The sequence below is a fragment of the Podarcis melisellensis genome (assembly GCF_964234715.1).
Source record: "Podarcis melisellensis genome assembly, chromosome: 7".
Taxonomy (NCBI): Eukaryota; Metazoa; Chordata; class Lepidosauria; order Squamata; family Lacertidae; genus Podarcis; species Podarcis melisellensis.
In genome coordinates this window covers 6,200,389-6,221,066 of record NC_138539.1, presented here as the reverse complement: position 1 = coordinate 6,221,066, position 20,678 = coordinate 6,200,389, and the positions used below count along the sequence as shown (strand labels likewise).

At 46.5% G+C, this 20,678-nt stretch overlaps 1 protein-coding gene across 4 annotated transcripts in view; it reads right to left on the bottom strand.

The window, feature by feature from the left end:
- The window catches only part of SLC45A4 (solute carrier family 45 member 4), a 105,060-nt gene that overhangs the window by 81,313 nt on the left and 3,069 nt on the right, over window positions 1-20,678 (bottom strand). For 2 of the 4 annotated variants that reach the window (XM_081918789.1, XM_081918792.1), the window contains exon 2: window positions 3,192-3,252. The gene's annotated coding sequence lies outside the window, so the exon portion shown is untranslated. Of the gene's footprint in view, window positions 1-787; window positions 908-3,191; window positions 3,253-20,678 lie in introns of those variants that run through there. The other 2 variants (XM_081918788.1, XM_081918791.1) reach the window with 1 other exon arrangement.

Sequence of the window (20,678 nt, the reverse complement as noted above, 5' to 3'; positions counted from 1 at the left end):
CTCGGGGAAATACTCCAGCCCCCACTCCAAACCACCTGTCCCTATACACAGATGGGTGTCAGGGTTGTGGGTCAGAAGGGCCGTGTGGGCGGTGCACCTGCGCTCTCCCTCCCTCACAAACACCTCCTACCCCTTCCGGCGCCCCATTCCGACGTGCCAATGCGTGTCAGGGTCGCGGGTTAGAAGGGCCGTGTGGACCTCGCTCCTCCTCAATCTTTCCCTCACAAACACCTTCTACCCCTCCCGGCGGCCCGTTCCGACGTGAAGGTGCGTGCCAGGGTCGCGGGTCAAAAGAGCTGTATGTCTCCCTCCCTGTGGTCTCCCTCCCTCCCGCACAAACACCTCCTACCCCTCCCGGGTCCCTTTCCGACGTGCAGGTGCGTGTCAGGGTCGCGGGTCAGAAGGGCTGTATGGATGGTGCGCCTGCTCTCCCCCTCCCTCACAAACACCTCCTACCCATCCCGGCGCCCCGTTCCGACGTGCAGGTGCGTGTCAGGGTCGCGGGTCAGAAGGGCTGTATGGATGCTGCGCCTGCTTTCCCCCTCCCTCACAAACACCTCCTACCCCTCCCGGCGCCCCGTTCCGACGTGCAGGTGCGTGTCAGGGTCGCGGGTCAGAAGGGCCCTGTGGACCGCGCTCCTGCTCAATCTTTCCCTCCCAAACACCTCCTACCCCTCCCGGCGCCCCGTTCCGACGTGCCGATGCGTGTCAGGGTCGCGGGTCAGAAGGGTCGTGTGGACCGCGCGCCTCCCCCCCGCCCCGCGGCCCTCCCCTCCGCGGCCGGTACCTGCTCCTGCCGGAGCGCGCTGCTCTGCCGGGGCCCGGCTGCTCCCCCTCGCAGGGGCGGGCTGCTTGCTGCGCCGGGCTGCTCCGCTGGGGCCGGGTCCTGTCCGGTCGGGGTCGCGGGCGGGTCGGGCTCTGTCACGGCGACCGGGCAGCGGCGGAGGCGGCAGCGGGCTCCGAAGCGGGCGGCGCAGGCGGGCGCTTTATACCCTCGGCTCCTCGGAAACCGTCTCCGCGCAACGCTTCCGCTTCCGCCCCTCCCTCGCGCCCGCCCGCCTCATGAATATGCAAATCGGGGCGAGCGGGGAGAGGGCGCCTGAGGAGCGAAGAAGGGCGAGAGAAAGAGGGGAGGGGAGGCGGCCAGCCAATGAGGGGGAGGGCAGGGCTCCCCCCGCAGCGCGCCGATTGGCTACGCTCGCAAGGAAATGGAACGCGCGCCCCGCGAAGGTGGGAGAACCTGCAGAGCTCAGTGACGCTGCAGCATCCTATTAGCAAAGCCCAGGCAAAAGGTGGGGGGGGGGGGCTGCTGGAAGGGCGCCTGCTAGGAATCAGAGGGAGGGAGAGGGGCACGGGAAGAGTTAATGGCGGGGGCGAGTGGCAGGAATCGCAAAGCACCTTGCTGGGGCAGGGACGGCTCCTGGGGGGGTGCAGAGGCAAGCGCTGCATGCTCGCGCCGGGGGAGACTTAAAATGGGGTGCATTCTGTCCTGGGCAAAAGGTGCGGGGAAGGATCCCGTTTTGCGTGTGCAGATAGGCACCGGCTCATTTGCATCCGGTACGTGCGCGCGCTCCAAAACAAGCCCAGTGGTGCATAACTCCCAAGCAGCCTCAGAATGCTGATTATTCTTCCCTAAAGTTAAGCTGGCTTTAAAAATAACAAACGCCCTTCTCTAAAGCCCTTCTGCACATGATGGATGGTGGAAAAGAAATCCTACACATGTCTGCACTTGCCTGGCTTGGAACTGAGCTGCCTAGAATGGATTCTAGCAGGTGCCTTTCATATGGCAAAGGTTTATTTGTTCATTCTCTGTACGGGCAACCGAACTCTTCTGCCAAGGAACTCAGATATGCATACACAAAGTAATGCCAACAGCCCCATGAGGTAGGCATAGCTGAGAGGGACCCTGCCGTACCCAAGGAATCTGGAATTCGGCGGTTCGAATCCCCGTGCCGGGGTGAGCTCCCGTTGCTTGGTCCCTGCTCCTCCCAACCTAGTAGTTCGAAAGCACGTCAAAGTGCAAGTAGATAAATAGGTACCACTCCTGCGGGAAGGTAAACGACATTTCCATGCGCTGCTCTGGTTTGCCAGAAGCGGCTTAGTCATGCTGGCCACATGACCCAGAAGCTGTATGCCGGCTCCCTCGGCCAGTAAAGCGAGATGAGTGCCGCAACCCCAGAGTCAGCCACGACTGGACCTAATGGTCAGGGGTCCCTTTACCTTTTTAGTCAACAACACCATAGTAGGGAATCCTGGAAAATGGACTTTAAAAAAGAAAAGAAAAATACAGCTGCTGAAAACAGTGACAAGCAATTGACAATGAAATATAATTAAGCTACCAAGAAGAAAAGAAAAGGAGCCAATTAAAGTTAGTTGGGAAATAGCAGAAAAACATATCATCCATCAGATTCTCTGGAAACTCCCCCCCCCCAATGGGTTTTAGGGAGAGCCTAGGGCTTGCCGATCGGAAGGTCGGCGGTTCGAATCCCCATGACGGGGTGAGCTCCTGTTGCTCGGTCCCTACTCCTGCCAACCTAGCAGTTCAAAAGCACGTCAAAGTGCAAGTAGATAAATAGGTACCACTCCAGCAGGAAGGTAAACGGTGTTTCCGTGCGCTGCTCTGGTGTGCCAGCAGCAGCTTAGTCCTGCTGGCCACATGACCCAGAAGCTGTACGCCGGCTCCCTCGGCCAATAAAGCAAGATAAGTGCCGCAATCCCAGAGTTGTCTGCAACTGGACCTAATGGTCAGGGGTCCCTTTACCTTTACCTATTCAACAAACAGGGTGACAGCACAGAAAGGTATATAGTTACTGATCAGTGGAGGGATGCAGTACAACCTAGCGCAGCGGCTCCCAATTAGTACTGCGGACTCCCTGTTCAAAAGCCAAGCCGTGCATCCTCTGCTTTTAAAAATGTTGATATCTCTGTGGTAGTTTTTGTTACGTGAACGGTGCCACTGTACCCCTCAACGTGTCCCAGTGCAAAGTCAAGTCACGCAACTTCTGGGCCGTGCTCTTGCAAGAGTCCCGTGCCCATGTGAGAGCATGGAGCCCAAAATGGGATGTCCCAGACGGTGGCCAGTTATGTGCCACGGGCCCCCTGGGTGGCTTACGGAGACCCCCTGTGGTCCACAGACCAATTGGGATCCACTGTGCACAACCAATCCCTGTGGGCTGTGATAAGGCTCTTACCTTGCTCAGATGTAATGCGCTGCCGCAAACCTTGAGCTCACACGTCCCTCCTCCAGTGTGCCTGCAAGGAAGATTTGAGAAGCTGAAACATTCATTTTATTTTATTTTAATTAACTGCATCTTGCTGTGTTGTCTGAAGCTCAACAAACATTGCTCGGTTCTATGAGTACTGAAAACAAGTCACCTGCAAACCATAGTTTATGACGCTGGCTTGTTCTTAGTAATCATTGATAAGACTGACCATAGTTTAGGGTTTGGACAACACAGTAAACTTTGGTTCGTCTAAAATGGGAATGCATGCTTTACAGAACCACCTGTTTCTGTGGAAGAAAATTCGAAAACTGTAGCTCCAAGCCACAGAGTTCACAATAATCAGTTGTCTCTCGTTATCTTCAGTCTTGTGACTTTTCCAAGAAATGAGTTAACCAGTTTGGGCAGCCTCAAGGCAAAATCTTCAGCTAAGTGGTGGGCACCCAAATTATCTGAGTAGTTAAAAATGCCACTAAGTTTTTGTTGTGGCTAAAATCTACCCACAGCTTTGAAAAACTCACACTCTTTTTCTCTCTGGTCATAGCCTGAGTCAACCAATGAAGTATACAGATTTGCAATTTCATGCTATACCCACAAGGATTTTGTGTCAGATCTTCTTTATATATAATTGGGATGGGCAGTTGTCAAACACCAAATAGAATTGTAGAGTTGGAAGGGACTCTGAGAGTCATCTAGTCCAACCCCGGGAATACAGGAATCTCAGCTAATGCACCCATGGCACATGACCATCCAACCTCTGCTTAAAAACCTCCAGTGAAGAGGAGTCCCCTACCTTCCAATAGAGTCTGCAAGATTCAACCAGCAAGGCAATGTTCTTCGGCCCTTGGTGATCCTACCAAATCATATTTTATTTAGTTAAAAGCATTTCTAAGCTGCTTAATGTTTCAAATCTCTGAAGTGGTATGCAAAATACAAACATAAAAACAGAATAATAAAATTTGGGGGTTGAAAGTTCTGCTGAGAGTAGACCCATTGAAATTAACTATGTTTTTATATATGCTGGAAGCCGCCCAGAGTGGCTGGGGCACAAATAATAGATTATTACTACTCCTAATACTACTATGAAGGGACGTGGGTGGCGCTGTGGGTTAAATCACAGCGTCTAGGACTTGCCGATCAGAAGGTTGGTGGTTCGAATCCCCACGATGGGGTGAGCTCCCATTGCTCAGTCCCAGCTCCTGCCAACCTAGCAGTTTGAAAGCACAAAGTGCAAGTAGATAAACAGGTACCACTCCGCCGGGAAGGTAAACAGCGTTTCCGTGCGCTGCTCTGGTTCGCCAGAAGTGGCTTAGTCATGCTGGCCACATGACCCGGAAGCTGTACGCCGGCTCCCTCAAGATGCGAGATGAGCGCCGCAACCCCAGAGTCAGCCACGACTGGACCTAATGTTCAGGGGTCCCTTTACCTTTACTAATACTACTATGAGTGTAAGTCATGTCTATTAACTTCAATTGGTCTACTCTTAGTAGGCCTGGTATTGGATACAACCCAGAGATGATAAGAAGAATCTACTAATAAAAGGAGTCAAATTTTAATCATCAGGAAAAAACCTGGTTAATCTTTACAAGACGTCCAGAGCAATTGTGTTTATTTAAAAGCATCTTAATCCAAGTAGATTTGAGAAGTTAGCTGGTTTTATTCACAGAGATGAAAGAAACATTTTAATGTCAATTTTCAGTGAACAGAGAATCAAAGTCACACATCTCAAAAGACTTGTTCCTGAAACCCCTGGTAGCAGCACATCTGGAAATCTCACAAAACTGGAAGAGGTTGGAGAATCTATTTGTAGCCCATACTCTAGACTAGAATGTGGCAGTTGGCGTTGAATGAAAAGCAAAGCGATTCAGAAAAGCAAGGGGTGAGAAAGACAAAAATAGATTTACTGAGGTATGGTCCCCTTGCCTCCAGTTTGCCAACTTCAGACAGAGATGGCAGAACCCCATCATCTCAAATCTTATTCTGGTGCGCTGTGTCAGTAGCAGAATGCATTTTCTGATAATGTGCTCCCTATAATAGTTGTGACACTGTAGTGTTGTTAAATACGTGTTTATTAGTTGGAAAACTTAATAAAAAATACCATTTAGGTATTTCATGATAAACAATTCCTTGGAAGTTCCTTTGTGTGTCCTGAAAGGTGGATTTGAAATGCTTTAAATAAAGACAGGAGATTCACGAGAGCTGATTATTTCCTATAGTTCTTCCCTAGTAAAGTAAGGACTAGAATGCAAGTCCACTCCACACACCCCTAGCAGGAAGAAAAGGGAAAATTCCACTACTCCCTAAAGTAAATAGTTTGCCAGGACACATTCTCTTGATCACAGGGGTTAATAAGTAATGAATCGAGTGTCTGGTGCTTTGGTGGCTATTGTCTGGCAAAACCCAGAGGACTTGTGCCAAGGTGTGCTTTTGAGGAACTGTAAGAAAGGATACACAAAGCCAATGTCTTGCATTAACTCGGAAACAGGTGTGTGTCAGGCTTGGGAGTAGGGCGCCAAAGCAAGCTCCAAGGCCTGCTCTTCCGTATTTTCAAGATCCACAGTACAGATCAACATTTGTGATGGTTGCTTTTTTCATATCTAATAAACAGCCAGAGACATAAGTACTCTGGGCAGCGGGGAAGACATCGAGTGGTCTGAATCAGGTTGTGTATCTGGAACATAGGAAGTGAAATATACTCGCAGTCGAGCGGTGCTGTGTGTGGCGGTCAGCTCAGTGGGATCCCACCTTCGTCGCCAGTGAAATAGAGTTGAGCGTGGATTTCATGCTCTTTATTCAGCTCATAGTATGGAAGAGGAATGGAAGTTCCCCCAGAATGTCTCCTTTATATACATTATTTACACAATGGGCCCCACGTGATTGGCTCATTCTGGGATTCTCCTGTAGGCCAATCAGGTTGCGGATTCACTTCCACCTGGAGCCGGATTGGGTGACTCCTGTGGACCAATCAGACTGCTGCATTCTGGATCCTATTCTAAGACCAATCAGACTACTGCATTCTGAATTCTATTGTTCTAGGACCAATCAGGCTGCTGCATTTTGGATCCTATTCAACTCAGTACATAACAGGAAGTTTCCTTATAGTGGGAGAGACCATTGGCTTACCTTGCTCGATAATGTTTGCATTGACCTGTAGTGTTAACCTTGAAAATGCAGGAGAGAGACGTGAGATGGCCATCTCTGCAGCTAGAAAGCAAGGAACGGCCAGAGAGATTTTGAGCCGTGCTGTGTGTGTGTTTGCCCATGGTTTCCAAGTTTCCTAAAACTGGTCCAGGAACACAAGGGTTTAAAGAGGTGAAGAGCTAACTATGGCATGTTTATTATTAGCAAAAGCATGCCATCTGGGAGATTCTGGAGAAAGTAAATGTGGAATATTAAGTTAATGAGGAAGATTACTAACTTATAAGCCTTTATGGAGAGGAAGGAGGAAATAGCTTTTTTAACATACCATTTCCAACAATCAATACATAACTTCTTATATTTTAGACTTCCGTCAACAACTTCTGAAGATTTTCCGTTCTTTAGCACTTGCTCTGCATTTCTTAATTTCTCTATTACTTTTAATTATCATTAACGAATGTTCTCTTCATAGTCTTCCTTGCAATATTTCAAATAGTCCTCTTTACAGAACTTCTTGCAGTCCTACTAGCGTAATCTGTTTATTACAGCTGCTTTTCAAATAGTTCAAATATTTACTCCAGTCTTCTAAGAATCTCTGATCCCGCAGATTTCGAATCCTTCCTGTTAATTTATCTAATGAACTAATTCTGTATGTTAGCCTTGTCTAATATGCTTTGGCTTCATCTTTTTGAAAATAATAAAAGCACTTGAATCCTTTGCAGCTGAATTTGTTAGCCAACGCCAATGAAATGCATTGGGTGGCTATAGAAGAGGATTAGACAAATTCATGGAGGGCAAAGTGTTTGATGGTTCCTGGTTGTGATGGCTGTGTAACCTTCCTCCACTGTTGGAGGCAAAAATAGTTGTTGGGATTTGCAAGTGCTGTTGCTCCCAGGACCTCCTTGCAGGCTTCCTGGTTCAGTAGAGTGTCTTCTTATGCTCCTATGCTCTGTGCTTGGTAGAATGATGTGGAAGTCTCGTCCACATCTTTTATCACATGCAGTCACAAACTGTTGAAAACGTCAACCTTAAAAACCCATGAAGCTGCCTTATATCAAGTCAGAACCACCGTCCTTGTTAGGATATAGTTCCGTTCCACCTTAAAAGGGTACTGGCATGACATTTGTGTGTCACATGCCTGTTTACTTCCAGCACTTGCTAGGAACTTCTGTTTGTATATAGCCTTTATGTTACTGCTGTTTTGCTGGACACGAAGGGAAGCAGACATGTTTTCCTTTGTTCCGTGGGTGGCGTTGTGGGTTAAACCACAGAGCCTAGGACTTGCCGATCAGAAGGTTGGCGGTTCGAATCCCCGCGACGGGGTGAGCTCCCATTGCTCGGTCCCTGCTCCTGCCAACCTAGCAGTTTGAAAGCACGTTAAAGTGCAAGTAGATAAATAGGTCCTGCTCCGGCGGGAAGATAAACGGCGTTTCCGTGTGCTGCTCTGGTTCGCCAGAAGCGGCTTAGTCATGCTGGCCACATGACCCAGAAGCTGTACGCAGGCTCCCTCAGCCAATAAAGCGAGATGAGCGCCCCAACCCCGCAGTCGCCCATGACTGGACCTAATGGTCAGGGGTCCCTTTACCTTTACCTTTACATTATGCTTACACATCTCTCTGTCCGCGTCTTCTGCTGTGAGAAATTTACACACTCTGCTGACAGAGAGTGCACGGGTTTCTAAACGTATCTGAGGCTCGTGTGGCTGTTTGATGCTGTTCCAAGGGAGACCGGCTGCCAGCAGGTGGCTGGAGCCAACTGGGAGCCTGCCTGATACCCCCGTCTTCCTGGCAGCATCCCAACAGTCCTTCTAGCTCAGGATTGCCCTTGAAGCAGATCTCCAGTGTTTCAGCCAGCCCCCACCCCTAAGATGCCAAGAATCTGGGATCTTCATGTACTTGACCTCTGAGCTTTGACCCCGCCATAAAACCTAAACATCTCCATTTTGTTTTATTTCTGGCCCAGAAGCCTCATGAGGCCCCAAACATTTGGGGGCAACTCCTTGACAGGGGAACTTTTTAAGCACAAGGGTTCCTGTGATCTTGCCCCTTGTGACTGAAGGATGGCAGTGTTATTCTATGCTTAATAACCTCTCTAATAAGCAAATAGGCACAGAGTTTCTTACATGCCATCAGAACAAAAGTGACAATGATTAACCCATCAGTTAAGCATGACTGTAGCTAAACTGGGGTGTATATTTATGATTTGTTTTATCTGATTGGAAGCCAAAGTGTGGCTTTCGGCTGGGTTAATCTACAATGAGAACAGGCCATCCAGCAATTTGTGCTCAAGCTAGCTAGACTGGGGAAAACATGCATCAAGAAGCACAAGCTGGGCTGGTTTGAAGGCACATGGAGACTCCAACATTACTGAAGGTCAGCAGGTTTGTTGTTGTTGTTGTTTAGTCATTTAGTCGTGTCCGGCTCTTCGTGACCCCATGGACCAGAGCACGCCAGGCACTCCTGTCTTCCACTGCCTCCCGCAGTTTGGTCAAACTCATGCTGGTAGCTTCGCGAACACTGTCCAACCATCTCGTCCTCTGTTGTTCCCTTCTCCTTGTGCCCTCCATATTTCCCAACATCAGGGTCTTTTCCAGGGAGTCTTCTCTTCTCATGAGGTGGCCAAAGTCTTGGAGCCTCAGCTTCAGGATCTGTCCTTCCAGTGAGCACTCAGGGCTGATTTCCTTCAGAATGGATAGGTTTGATCTTCTTGCAGTCCATGGGACTCTCAAGAGTCTCCTCCAGCACCATAATTCAAAAGTATCCATTCTTAGCCAATCAGCCTTCTTTATGTTTCAGCTCTCACTTCCATACATCACTACTGGGAAAACCAGAGCTTTAACTATACGGACCTTTGTTGGCAAGGTGATGTCTCTGCTTTTTAAGATGCTGTCTAGGTTTGTCATTGCTTTTCTCCCAAGAAGCAGGTTTGGGGTACGCCAATGGCTGTAGAGGAAGCCACCAGAAGGTTATGTACACGACCTTGATTTTGACTAGGCATCCAGCCTACCCCCTTCTCCCAGTTCATGACAATATGGAGCTAAATGGGCCAGTGGTCTGAGCTGGTGCAAGACACCCTTTGTGTAAAAGCATATTGGGAAGGATATAAGGTTTTGAAAGACCCCTGGACTTACGTTCAAGCTATTCTTTTTGTCTCTCAGAAAAAGCAACTGAGCTCATCGCCAGACTGCGAATGCTTCCCACATACATCTGCCAGTACATTCCTGACATTGGGACAAGAGCAAGAAAGGAGATGGTGGAAAGGAAAAGAAGTATTTGTTCCCAGAAGGTGGGACAGGGGAGATGTAATCTCAGAACAACAATGTCCAGTGTTCTGTAGGAAGGGGGGACAGGCGCTGAACCAAGGCCTGGGTCTAGACACATCAAAAAAAGCTTTTCAGAAAAAAAACGTGTTGTAAACCTCAAAGTGGGAAATCACGTTGGCGAAAGACAGGATTCCACAGGGCCATCTAGTGTCACAGCATTATAACGTATACAGTGGAACGTCGGGTTATGTTACCCTCAGGTAATGTAAACTTCAGGTTGTGAAAGCGGCAAACCCAGAAGTGTTTCGCCGCTCATGCATGCGCGGAAGCGTTCTACCGCCGCTCGCGCATGCACAGAAGTGGTCTACGGTTGTGAAAACTTCGGGATACGGACGGACCTCTGGAACGGATCCCGTCTGCAACCGGAAGTACCACTGTATATAAAACACTTTTTCTTCAATAATGTAGCTGAGTCCCAAATTTAAGTCCTTCAGTTGTCCTTAATTTATTGAGCAGGGATGATGGCTTATGCTTGCTAACACGCACTAACTCTCCCTACCCTACTCTACCATTTCACAACTTCGTCAATGGCTTTGATGGTTGAGGATGTGCATTTTGAAAGCGTCCTAAGACAAAATCCACACCTCAATAAACAAGCGCGGATCTCTCTTCAGTGTCCCTTATCGTTGTAAGCTGGTACTGCGCAGTACCGGCCACCTCCCTTTATATTGTTGTTCTTCAGATTACTGTAATGCTTAATGTGTTTATTTCTCCGAGACTCTGCATTGCAAAGGACAATGCCAGGAATGCGGAACTGTCAGCTTTTGTGCTTGGTCGATATTAGAACACACTTCTGTCTTTGCATATATTCAATCCTTAAAAAAAAGTATTGGCTTAAGGTCCGAAAGATACAATAGGAGGAAATTTGCATGCATCTCAAGGAGTCAGTGTTGGCAGGTGAGAATGACTCCACAGCTATTATTCCTGGCCTGTTCTCTTCTTCCTGAGATGGCAATGTTGCAGGAGTGATAACCGCTTGTTGCTGGACCAGGCTGGATGATTTCTCCCAATAGATCACAAGCAGTGATGTTGGGAAGAACCCAACTGAGGAGGCAGAGAGGCAGTTGGCTGAGCCCAGGAACTCTAATAAGGACGCAGGCTTTAATAGGGTCGGAATACGTCTGGAATTTCCCAGACATACCCAGAATATTGTAGTCGGAAGCAGTGTGCGAGCAGAAATTGGGAAAATGGCAGAATCCAGATGTATGGCAAGCCATGTCTTTTTGGGGCAATTTGGCCCAAAAAACCTCAACTACTTTTGCCAAAACAAACAACAACAACAACATTGTCACTTATTGAAATACGGCAACCCTACTTTAGAGGGACAACCTGAAGAATCGACAGGTAAGAAGATGGGGCAGGATTGCAACAGAGTGGGTGTGGCAAGAGCTATGCCTCCATGACAAGTTATACAGTGGCCGGAGTCCAGCAGAGGATTAAGCCTACAGGAAGTTAAAGGATATGAAAGAAAGATTTATATCTAGATGTTAGGATAGAGATGATAAAGAAAAGAGGAAAACAGGAAGACACAATGAGAGATAAAGGAGGTGCTGTGGGATTGGTGGAAGTCAATGTCTTGTCGTTGCTTTAGTGTTTATAATATTAACATGTAAGATATAGATTTTGTTGTTGTTGTTGTTGTTGTTGTTGCTTTCTTTAGTTTTCAAATGCTGATTTTTGTGTGTGTTGTGTATATATATATATATATATATGTGTGTGTGTGTGTGTGTGTGTGTGTGTGTATATATATATATATGCTTTCGTAGATTTTCACGGGTACAGGAATGCAGGTTTTGGTGTCCTCGGGTGTCTTCCCGTGTAAAAGTTGGGGTGTCTAGGCGACAAAAACTGACACCAGATCCAGAGGCACACAGAACGCTATCACCAATCAACCACACCAGACCCAAACCCAGACCCTCTCCACAGATAAATTACAGACACCATCCAGTAGCCAAACCATGGTGGCACCTCCGGATGCTGCACCCCCCTGCAATCCCTACACAGATCTGGCTGACACAGGCCACAAAACCACAGCTCGCCCCTATACACGAAGCCAAGCCAGAGCACAACTAAGTGCAGTACAGCCATCTTCTCAGAAAAACTCTTCACAAAGTTCAAGAGGTCAAGACACAAAGACTTTAGCAACTAATCCACACCTAATGACCCACCTAAGTGGTACTCAGGATATCACTCAAGAAATCACTCAAGATATCCCTCAAGTAATTAAGGAACAAAAGAAGAAAAGGCACACTAGCCTGGGAACTTCCTCTCTGCCCAGAACATTGGAGGCTATACACCACACCCCCTCAACAGTATTTATAGGAACTCAAACACTGAGATCCTGCTCTGTTCCAGTAATAAGAAGCCGAAAGCACCAGCCTGAAGATGACGAGTGAGACCTCGTCGAAACGTCGCCTAGACACCCCAACTTTTACACGGGAAGACACCCGAGGACACCAAAACCTGCATATATATATATATATATATATATATATATATATCTTTCGTGTTGTTGTGTGAAAAATACTAATAAATTATTTTTTTTAAAAAAAAGCCTACAGGATCTCCATGGATTTGAGCCATAGGCCTGTGCACCCAAATGCACGCTGCTTTGTAGCTAGTAAAGAAGCTGCTAATGTGATGTTGGAAACTAGAGGTGGAAGGGTTCAAAACAATTCTGATGTAGAGAGGTGGGTGAGTTCAAGGCATTTTTTAAAAAAAGTTGAAGCTTCATCACAGTGCATAGCTTCTTTAACATTTCAAGACAAATAAAAGAGAATACTTATCCAACCAACACATGTGGAACTCACTCCCCCATGAGGCAGGCATAGATGACTCTAAAAGAGGATTCGGTATATGTACCATATATGTAAAGCAAATTGCTTCCCTCAAGGAATCCTGGGAATTTACCCATGACAATTCTCAGCACCCTCAACAACCTACAAATCCCAGGATTCTTGGTGTGTGTGTGTGTGCTTGAAATGGGCTTTATCTGTATATAGCCATTGCTGGACTCCAGCTCCCATTGGTCCCAGCCAACATGGCCATTGGAAAGGGATGATGGGACTTGGAGTCCAGCAGCTACATTGGCAATACAGTGGTACCTCGGGTTACATACACTTCAGGTTACATACGCTTCAGGTTACAGACTCTGCTAACCCAGAAATAGTTCTTCAGGTTAAGAACTTTGCTTCAGGATAAGAACAGAAATCGTGCTCCAGTGGTGCAGTGGCAGCAGGAGGCCCCATTAGCTAAAGTGGTGCTTCAGGTTAAGAACAGTTTCAGGTTAAGAACGGACCTCCAGAACGAATTAAGTACTTAACCCGAGGTACCACTGTACAGTGGTACCTCTGGTTGCGAATGGGATCCATTCCAGAGGCCCATTTGCAACATGAAAAGAGCGCAACCTGAAGTGCCGTATCTGCGCAGGTGTGCAGCGCAATTTGGCACTCATGTGCAAAGCGCAATTTAGTGCTTCTGCGCATGTGCGAGCGGCGAAACCCGGAAGTAACCCTTTCCAGTACAGTGGTACCTCAGGTACCTTCTTATCCTGAAGCAAAGTTCTTAACCTGAAGAACTATAGCAGAGTCTGTAACCTGAAGCGTATGTTACCTGAAGCATATGTAACCTGAGGTACCACTGTATTTCTGGGTTACTGCGGGACGTAACCTGAAAGAACTTAACATGAAGCAAACGTAACATGAGGTATGACTGTATGGTTATATCGGTCTTCAACTGGAGGCCATGACAGGGTTGCATCTCAGCTTAAGAGCTGAAGCTTTTGTGGTGCTATTTCTAAGTGAGAAAGTAGGAGCAAAGGGGGCATTTACAAGGTGGACATTTACTCAATAAAATAAAATAAAAATAACAGTGGATCCTATTTTGCAGGTGGATTTGAAATACGCTGTCGCTGACTGCTCTAAAAGGAAGAGAAGATGAGTTTCAAGTTGGGCCTGTGGTAATTAGATTACAAATTGCCTGGCCTCTTCTGGAGGGATTGAGTTACACACAGTCAGAAAAACAGGGCAATGGGGGGAAGAAAAAGAGCTAGCAAAGTGCAGCAGAAGCATTTCACAAATACTGCTGTCTAGATTAAAGGGACGCAGGTGGCGCTGTGGGTTAAACCACAGTGCCTAGGACTTGCCGATCAGAAGGTTGGCAGTTTGAATCCCCGCCACGGGGTGAGCTCCTGTTGCTCGGTCCCTGCTCCTGCCAACCTAGTAGTTCGAAAGCACGTCAAAGTGCAAGTAGATAAATAGGTACCACTTCGGCGGGAAGGTAAACAGCGATTCTGTGCGCTGCTCTGGTTCGCCAGAAGTGGCTTAGTCATGCCGGCCACATGACCCGGAAGCTGTACGCCAGCTCCCTCGGCCAATAAAGCGAGATGAGCGCCGCAACCCCAGAGTCGGCCATGACTGGACCTAACGGTCAGGGGTCCCTTTACCTTTACCTTACGTCTAGATTTTCCTGGGCATTACCGGGGGGAATTTCAGCGCTTTGTCCTGGATCTTAGACAAGTCAATTTGGCATTTTTGTTTTTTTTTAAAAAAAAAGCTCAACAATTTTGGGTGTTTCCTAAAAGAAGCTCATCAACTTTCGGGGTGTCTTGGTTTTTTTTTACTCTTTGAAATATGGCAGCCCTATTCAAAAAACTGTTGCAAAGAAGTGAATTTGTAAGCAGGGAAACCCAGCCAGATGGGTGGGGTACAAATAAATTATTATTATTATTATTATTTGGGCTCCTGACCAGATTCCCAGGGACCCTCCAGGCAGGCTGGTGTTTTGTTTTTAAAAAATAATCTTGCAGGTGTATGGATGCAATAACAGTGCATTTCCATCTGGAAGAGCACTCTCGCGCCGCAGAACAACAAAACAGAGGCACCCCTTCTGAACATCTGTGATGTAAGAAGTTATGGGATTTCAGCAGAAAGATGCGGAACATGCACTGATGGGAAACAAGACAGCTTGTCTGCCCTGAGCCTGGGTGTAGCTAGGATTTTTGTTTGGGCGGGGCAGAACCTCAGATTTTAAAAATATTTTTTATATTCCCCCCCTAGATTAAATGCTTTATAGAAATTCATAGATAACATACACAATATACCAAGATGAAAACAATTGTGTATTGATAATCTTATATATGTTTACAAAAAATTAAATTAAAATTAAATTTATACAATCTCTTTTTGCTAACATAGAATAGACTTCCTTTCATTTCCCCATGCGTATAACCTTTCTGGTGATGGATGTACTTATCATTATTACCTTACTCTTTATGTATTTTCTAATACCTTCCTACAACAATTTGTACCTTTTTGCTTGTTTCTTAGCAGTTTGGTTAGACAAGGGTTATTCAAACGCTGCCATAGATATTGTACCACTGTTGTTATTCTGTAGATATCTCTTGAATACACCCCATTTTTAAATAAATGATTGCCTCAGATTTTTATTGATTTGGGGGACAGCTGCCCCCCTGCCCCCTTGGCTACGCTCATGCCCTGAAATGGCAGGAACGAATAGTATGGAAAGTGGAATCATGTACAACTGCCTCATCAAACTCAGTTTGGTCAGAACTGAGTATACACATCCATTTCAAAAGTTGAAATAGAAATATTAAACAATGAATGTAAAATAATGTCTAAAATGTATAAAATACTGTTGGAATGGCATTTGAAAGATGAGGAAGTGAAATCGGTAATGATACCCTGGGCAAAAGACTTTGGATGTAATATACAGCTTAAAGAATGGGAAAGGTTGTGGAATGAAAGGATAAAATTATAGCCTGTAATGCTCTGAAAGAGAATATGATGAAAATGATGTATAGATGGTATATTACACCAGTGAAATTAGCTAAAATGTATAAGACAAATAATAAATGTTGGAAATGTAAAGTAAAAAAAGGAACATTTTATCATATGTGGTGGGAATGTAAGAAAGTAAAGAACTTCTGGGAAATGATACATAATGAGATGAAAAAGATGTTGAAATATACATTCTTTAAAAAACCAGAAGCATTTTTACTTGGTATTATAGGCCAAGACATTAATAGACAAGATGTCAAACTGTTCTTATATGGAACAACAGTGGCAAGAATATTGTTAGCCCAGAAATGGAAGCAAGAAGAAATTCTGACGAAAGAAGAATGGCAGATGAAATTAATGGACAGGAAGGATTCGAAACCTGCGGGACCAGAGATTTACAGAAGATTGGAAGAAGTCTATGAATTATTTGAAGAGCGACTGGAATCAACAAATTACGCTAGTAGGACTACAAGAAGTTTTGTAAGTAGAAAAGGATAGAGATATTGGTTATGAGTTTTAAATGTAACAGGGAAAATAAGAAATGCATACTAAGAGATTAGATTGGAAAATTTTCAGATAGGACTGATGGAAGTAAAAAAAAAAATGAATAAGATGTTAAAGTATGTTTAATCACTGTTGAAAATGGTATGTTAAAAAACTAATAAATATGTCTCTCTCTCTCTCTCTCTCTCTCTCTCTCTCTCTCTGTGTGTGTGTGTGTATAAAGTATACACATCCATAGTTAGCATGAAAACATTACTTCTGGAAAACGAGGCACCATAGCTGACAGAGGGCCGCGAAAATTTGTGTTCTGCGCTTTTTAGAACCGTCTACCCATGGACGATCTGAAATCAAAGGGGTGCATTGGTTGCTAGAAGCAAAATATATTGGCATTATTTACAGCTCTCCTAACCCCCTATAAGGTGGAATTTAAAGTGGTAAAGCTGTATTTTTATTTTGTGCAGGAAGCACCTCCCCATTGTCATATACTGGCCAGCACGTTCCTGCACTTACCCTTGAATGCAATAAAAATTCCTTCTTATGATTGCTGTTGGCCAAAGGGTCAGATAAGTTGCAATCCATCACCCGTTAAGTTGGGAACTCCCTTGTCTTTTGAATAGAAAGTGAAGCGAAAAGGAAACTCGCCATTTCCTATATCATCCTTCTGGGGATCCTGCACGTGTCGGCAAAAGCCACTTAAGACAACATTTTCGTTGGAAGGCGGAAGGAAATGAAGCTGTGAACAAGCAAACAACACTCCCTCTCAGGAGCTGAGCGAGGTAGATATCTCCAAATCTTTATGGAACAGAGGCTGCTGTTTGTTCAAAGCCACTTTCGCTCATCAAATTCCCTTCAATTCCCTCATTGCAATTTGAAGAAGTCCACAAGGCAATTTATATACATTTATCCTATGGTTTTCCTGGTAGTGATGTATGGAAGTGAGAGCTGGACCATAAAGAAGGCTGATCGCCAAAGAATTGATGCTTTTGAATTATGGTGCTGGAGGAGACTCTTGAGAGTCCCATGGACTGCACGAAGATCAAACCTCTCCATTCTGAAGGAAATCAGCCCTGAGTGCTCACTGGAAGGACAGATCCTGAAGCTGAGGCTCCAAGACTTTGGCCACCTCATGAGAAGAGAAGACTCCCTGGAAAAGACCCTGATGTTGGGAAAGATGGAGGGCACAAGGAGAAGGGGACGACAGAGGATAAGATGGTAGGACAGTGTTCTCGAAGCTACCAGCATGAGTTTGACCAAACTGCGGGAGGCAGTGGAAGACAGGAGTGCCTGGCTTGTTCTGGTCCATGGGGTCACGAAGAGTCGGACACGACTAAACAACATCCGCAAAGAAACACACATAGCATACAACTTCGCTTAGTATAAGCACCCCTCACCCCAGGGGCATACGAAGGGGGGGCAGAGTTGGCGGGCCACCCTGGGCACCAGTCGGGGGGTGACTAGATGGCATGCTGCCCCCCCAGCACTAGAGTGGCCGATGGCGCGTGCTCAGTTAGTATGGGCGCCACTTGCACGGTGACTGTATGGGATGCCGTGCATGTGCAGTCTGTACGGATGTTTCGCGTGCACCACCGGGCGCTTTGCCCCACCCCTCGACATCCCGCCCCGGGTACTGGAGAGGGTTCCTCCATCACTGTCTCCCCTTTATAGAATGCATTTTTGTACATTATTCCCCCCGACAAGCGAGTCTTTGCATGCATTCTTTGGTCAGAGAAAATCGGAGATGGTGCGAATTTCAAGTGAAGCTGGGACACTTACGTTCAAAGGCAAGCTGAATGCATTTCTCTGCCATCCCTGGCAAAAGCCATGCTTCGTACGAGCCGGTTTTCTCATTTTGCTAAAAAGCAATCAGTTTTGGAAGCCTCGTTACACGGCTTCTTTGCAGAACCATCTCGAGAGGCTCCCAGGAGATGAGTGACAGGCCCATGGCTCCAGCAATGAGGCACAGTGGCATGAAAGGCCATAAACTATTCAGCAGCCCTGCAGTTCCCCTGCTCTCAATGGGCCCCGAGCCCTCTCTGGAAGCGTCTTGCTTTTTCCATCCCATCGGAGCAGTCCTCAGGGGAAGGGACTAGCTGCTGAAGGGGAGTTAGAGAAGCTATTTTAAGGCCCAGAAAAGGGAGAGGGAGACGGGGGAAAGGCTTTGCAAAAGCTATTATTCATCTGTCAGAAGGCCTCATGTTCGTGACCACAGTGAAATATCATGCAATAATTACATTCAAGGTTAGTGGTTTGGCAGCGGGTGATGCCGTTCTGGCTTTGTACAGAGGACAGCGAAGGTGTCTTCTATTGGATTGACTTCTGCATGCTGTAGAGTGGCCGAGGGCGCACACAGCTAGTTTGGGCGCCTCTCGCGTGGCGTCCATATGGGCTGCTGCTCTCGTGCACTGTCCGTACGGGCATATGTATGGAGTGCCATGTGCACTGTCTGTTTGAGTGTCCCTACGGGCTGCCGCACATGCCCAGTCCGTATGGGATGCTGCGCATGCCCAGTCCGTACAGACATCTGCGTGCGCCGCTGGATGGTTCACGCTACCCCTTGGTGTCCCACCCAAGTGCTGGAGAGGGTTCCTCCACGACTGTCTGCACATTCATTTGGGCTTTAGAGTTACAGTGGTACCTCAGGTTAAGTACTTAATTCATTCCGGAGGTCTGGTTCTTAACCTGAAACTGTTCTTAACCTAAAGCACCACTTTAGCTAATGGGGCGTCCCGCTGCTGCTACGCCACCAGAGCCTGATTTCTGTTCTCATCCTGAAGCAAAGTGCTTAACCTGAAGCACTATTTCTGGGTTAACAGAGTCTGCAACCTGAAGCGTATGTAACCTGAAGCGTATGTAACCTGAAGCGTATGTAACCCGAGGTACCACTGTACACAGAAAGCTTCATCGAGAATTACCGTATTTTTTGCTCTATAAGATGCACCAGACCACAAGACGCACCTAGTTTTTGGAGGAGGAAAACAAGAATTTTTTTTTCTGAATCTCAGAAGCCAGAACAGCAAGAGGGATCGCTGCGCAGTGAAAGCAGCAATCCCTCTTGCTGTTCTGGCTTCTGGGATAGCTGTGCAGCCTGCATTCGCTCCATAAGATGCACACACATTTCCCCTCACTTTTTAGGAGGGGAAAAGTGAGTCTTATAGAGCAAAAAATATGGTACTTGCTCTCCTCTTTACTTAAATCTCCCTTTGTGTAGAGATTTTCAAAAGGGTTACATGACAAATCTGAAGAATCATGAACTGTGCAGGCTGTTTATGCTAGCCAGATTTAATATGTTTCCCTCGATGATAGTAGGAGGAAGATATTTAACTCTCCCAGAAGCAGAGCGTCTCTGCAAATGTGGTAGGAAGGAACCTGATACGTTGGAGCATATTTTCTTTTCTTGTGATTTTGGCATTCATGCCAGAAGACAATTGTTAGAGGCCTTACAACCTAACAGGCTCGATTCTATGCCGCCAATGGTTCAGGACCTGCTCTCGGACAGGAATGATCAAATTACTTTGATAGTGGCTAAATTTTTGAGTGCTGTCCATGTGGAAAGACTGGGCCATTACAGAGAGATTTGGTGGTTCTTGATTGGTCAGTGATGTGGTAGTGTTAGACTGTATTATTTATGCAAATTGTTATGCCGAATTCGTATTTTCCACAATCTGCATATGGTGTTTGTTTTATAATGTGTGGTTGCTATGCCTAATAAAGGATTGATTGAATTACCACCGAAGCGATCAAAATGGATGGGTGCCGAGGATAACTATGAAAAAAGGGTCAGGTGGGGTTGTGATATGATGCTGTTGAACACCCACGCGAAATCGTTGAGTCAGATTATCTGGGGATCCGGAGTGAGGTATCGCCAGCTTGCGGAGGGCACTGAGCTCCGCCTCTCTTTTCCATCTAAGAAGCTGTGCAAGGCCTGCAATCAGTATTGGAATGGATTGGTGCCGACAAAGTGAAACTCAGCCCAGAGAAGGTGGAGGTGCTGTGTGTGGTTTGGACAGAGGGGTGCTATTTAACCTGGATGGGGTCACTTGCCCCTCCTTAAAGAACTCCTGTCTAATATTCTATTTCCTGTCTCACCAGCTTAGGTGGTGAGCCTTAGGTGGCGCAATGGGTGAGCATGTTTGGCTGTTGACCAGGAGGTTGGTGGTTCGAGCCTACCCAGGAGACAGCTGTGGGCAAGGTTCCCTCAAGGGTCCTTTCCAACTCTTAGATTCTATAATCTACTGTGATACTTACTGGACAGTCTGACCACAATTATTCACGCACCGGTAGAAAACAAGAGTTAGTGCAAAATACAGCAGCATTTTGCACACAAAGGTCTGTACAGTTAAAGCTATGGTTTTCCCAGTAGTGATGTATGGAAGTGAGAGCTGGACCATAAAGAAGGCTGATCACTGAAGAATTGATGCTTTTGAATTATGGTGCTGGAGGAGACTCTTGAGAGTCCCATGGACTGCAAGAAGATCCAACCTTTCCATTCTGAAGGAAATCAGCCCTGAGTGCTCACTGGAAGGACAGATCCTGAAGCTGAGGCTCCAATACTTTGGCCACCTCATGAGAAGAGAAGACTCCCTGGAAAAGACCCTGATGCTGGGAAACATGGAGGGCACAAGGAGAAGGGGACGACAGAGCACGAGATGGTTGGACAGTGTTCTCAAAGTTACCAACATGAGTTTGACCAAACTG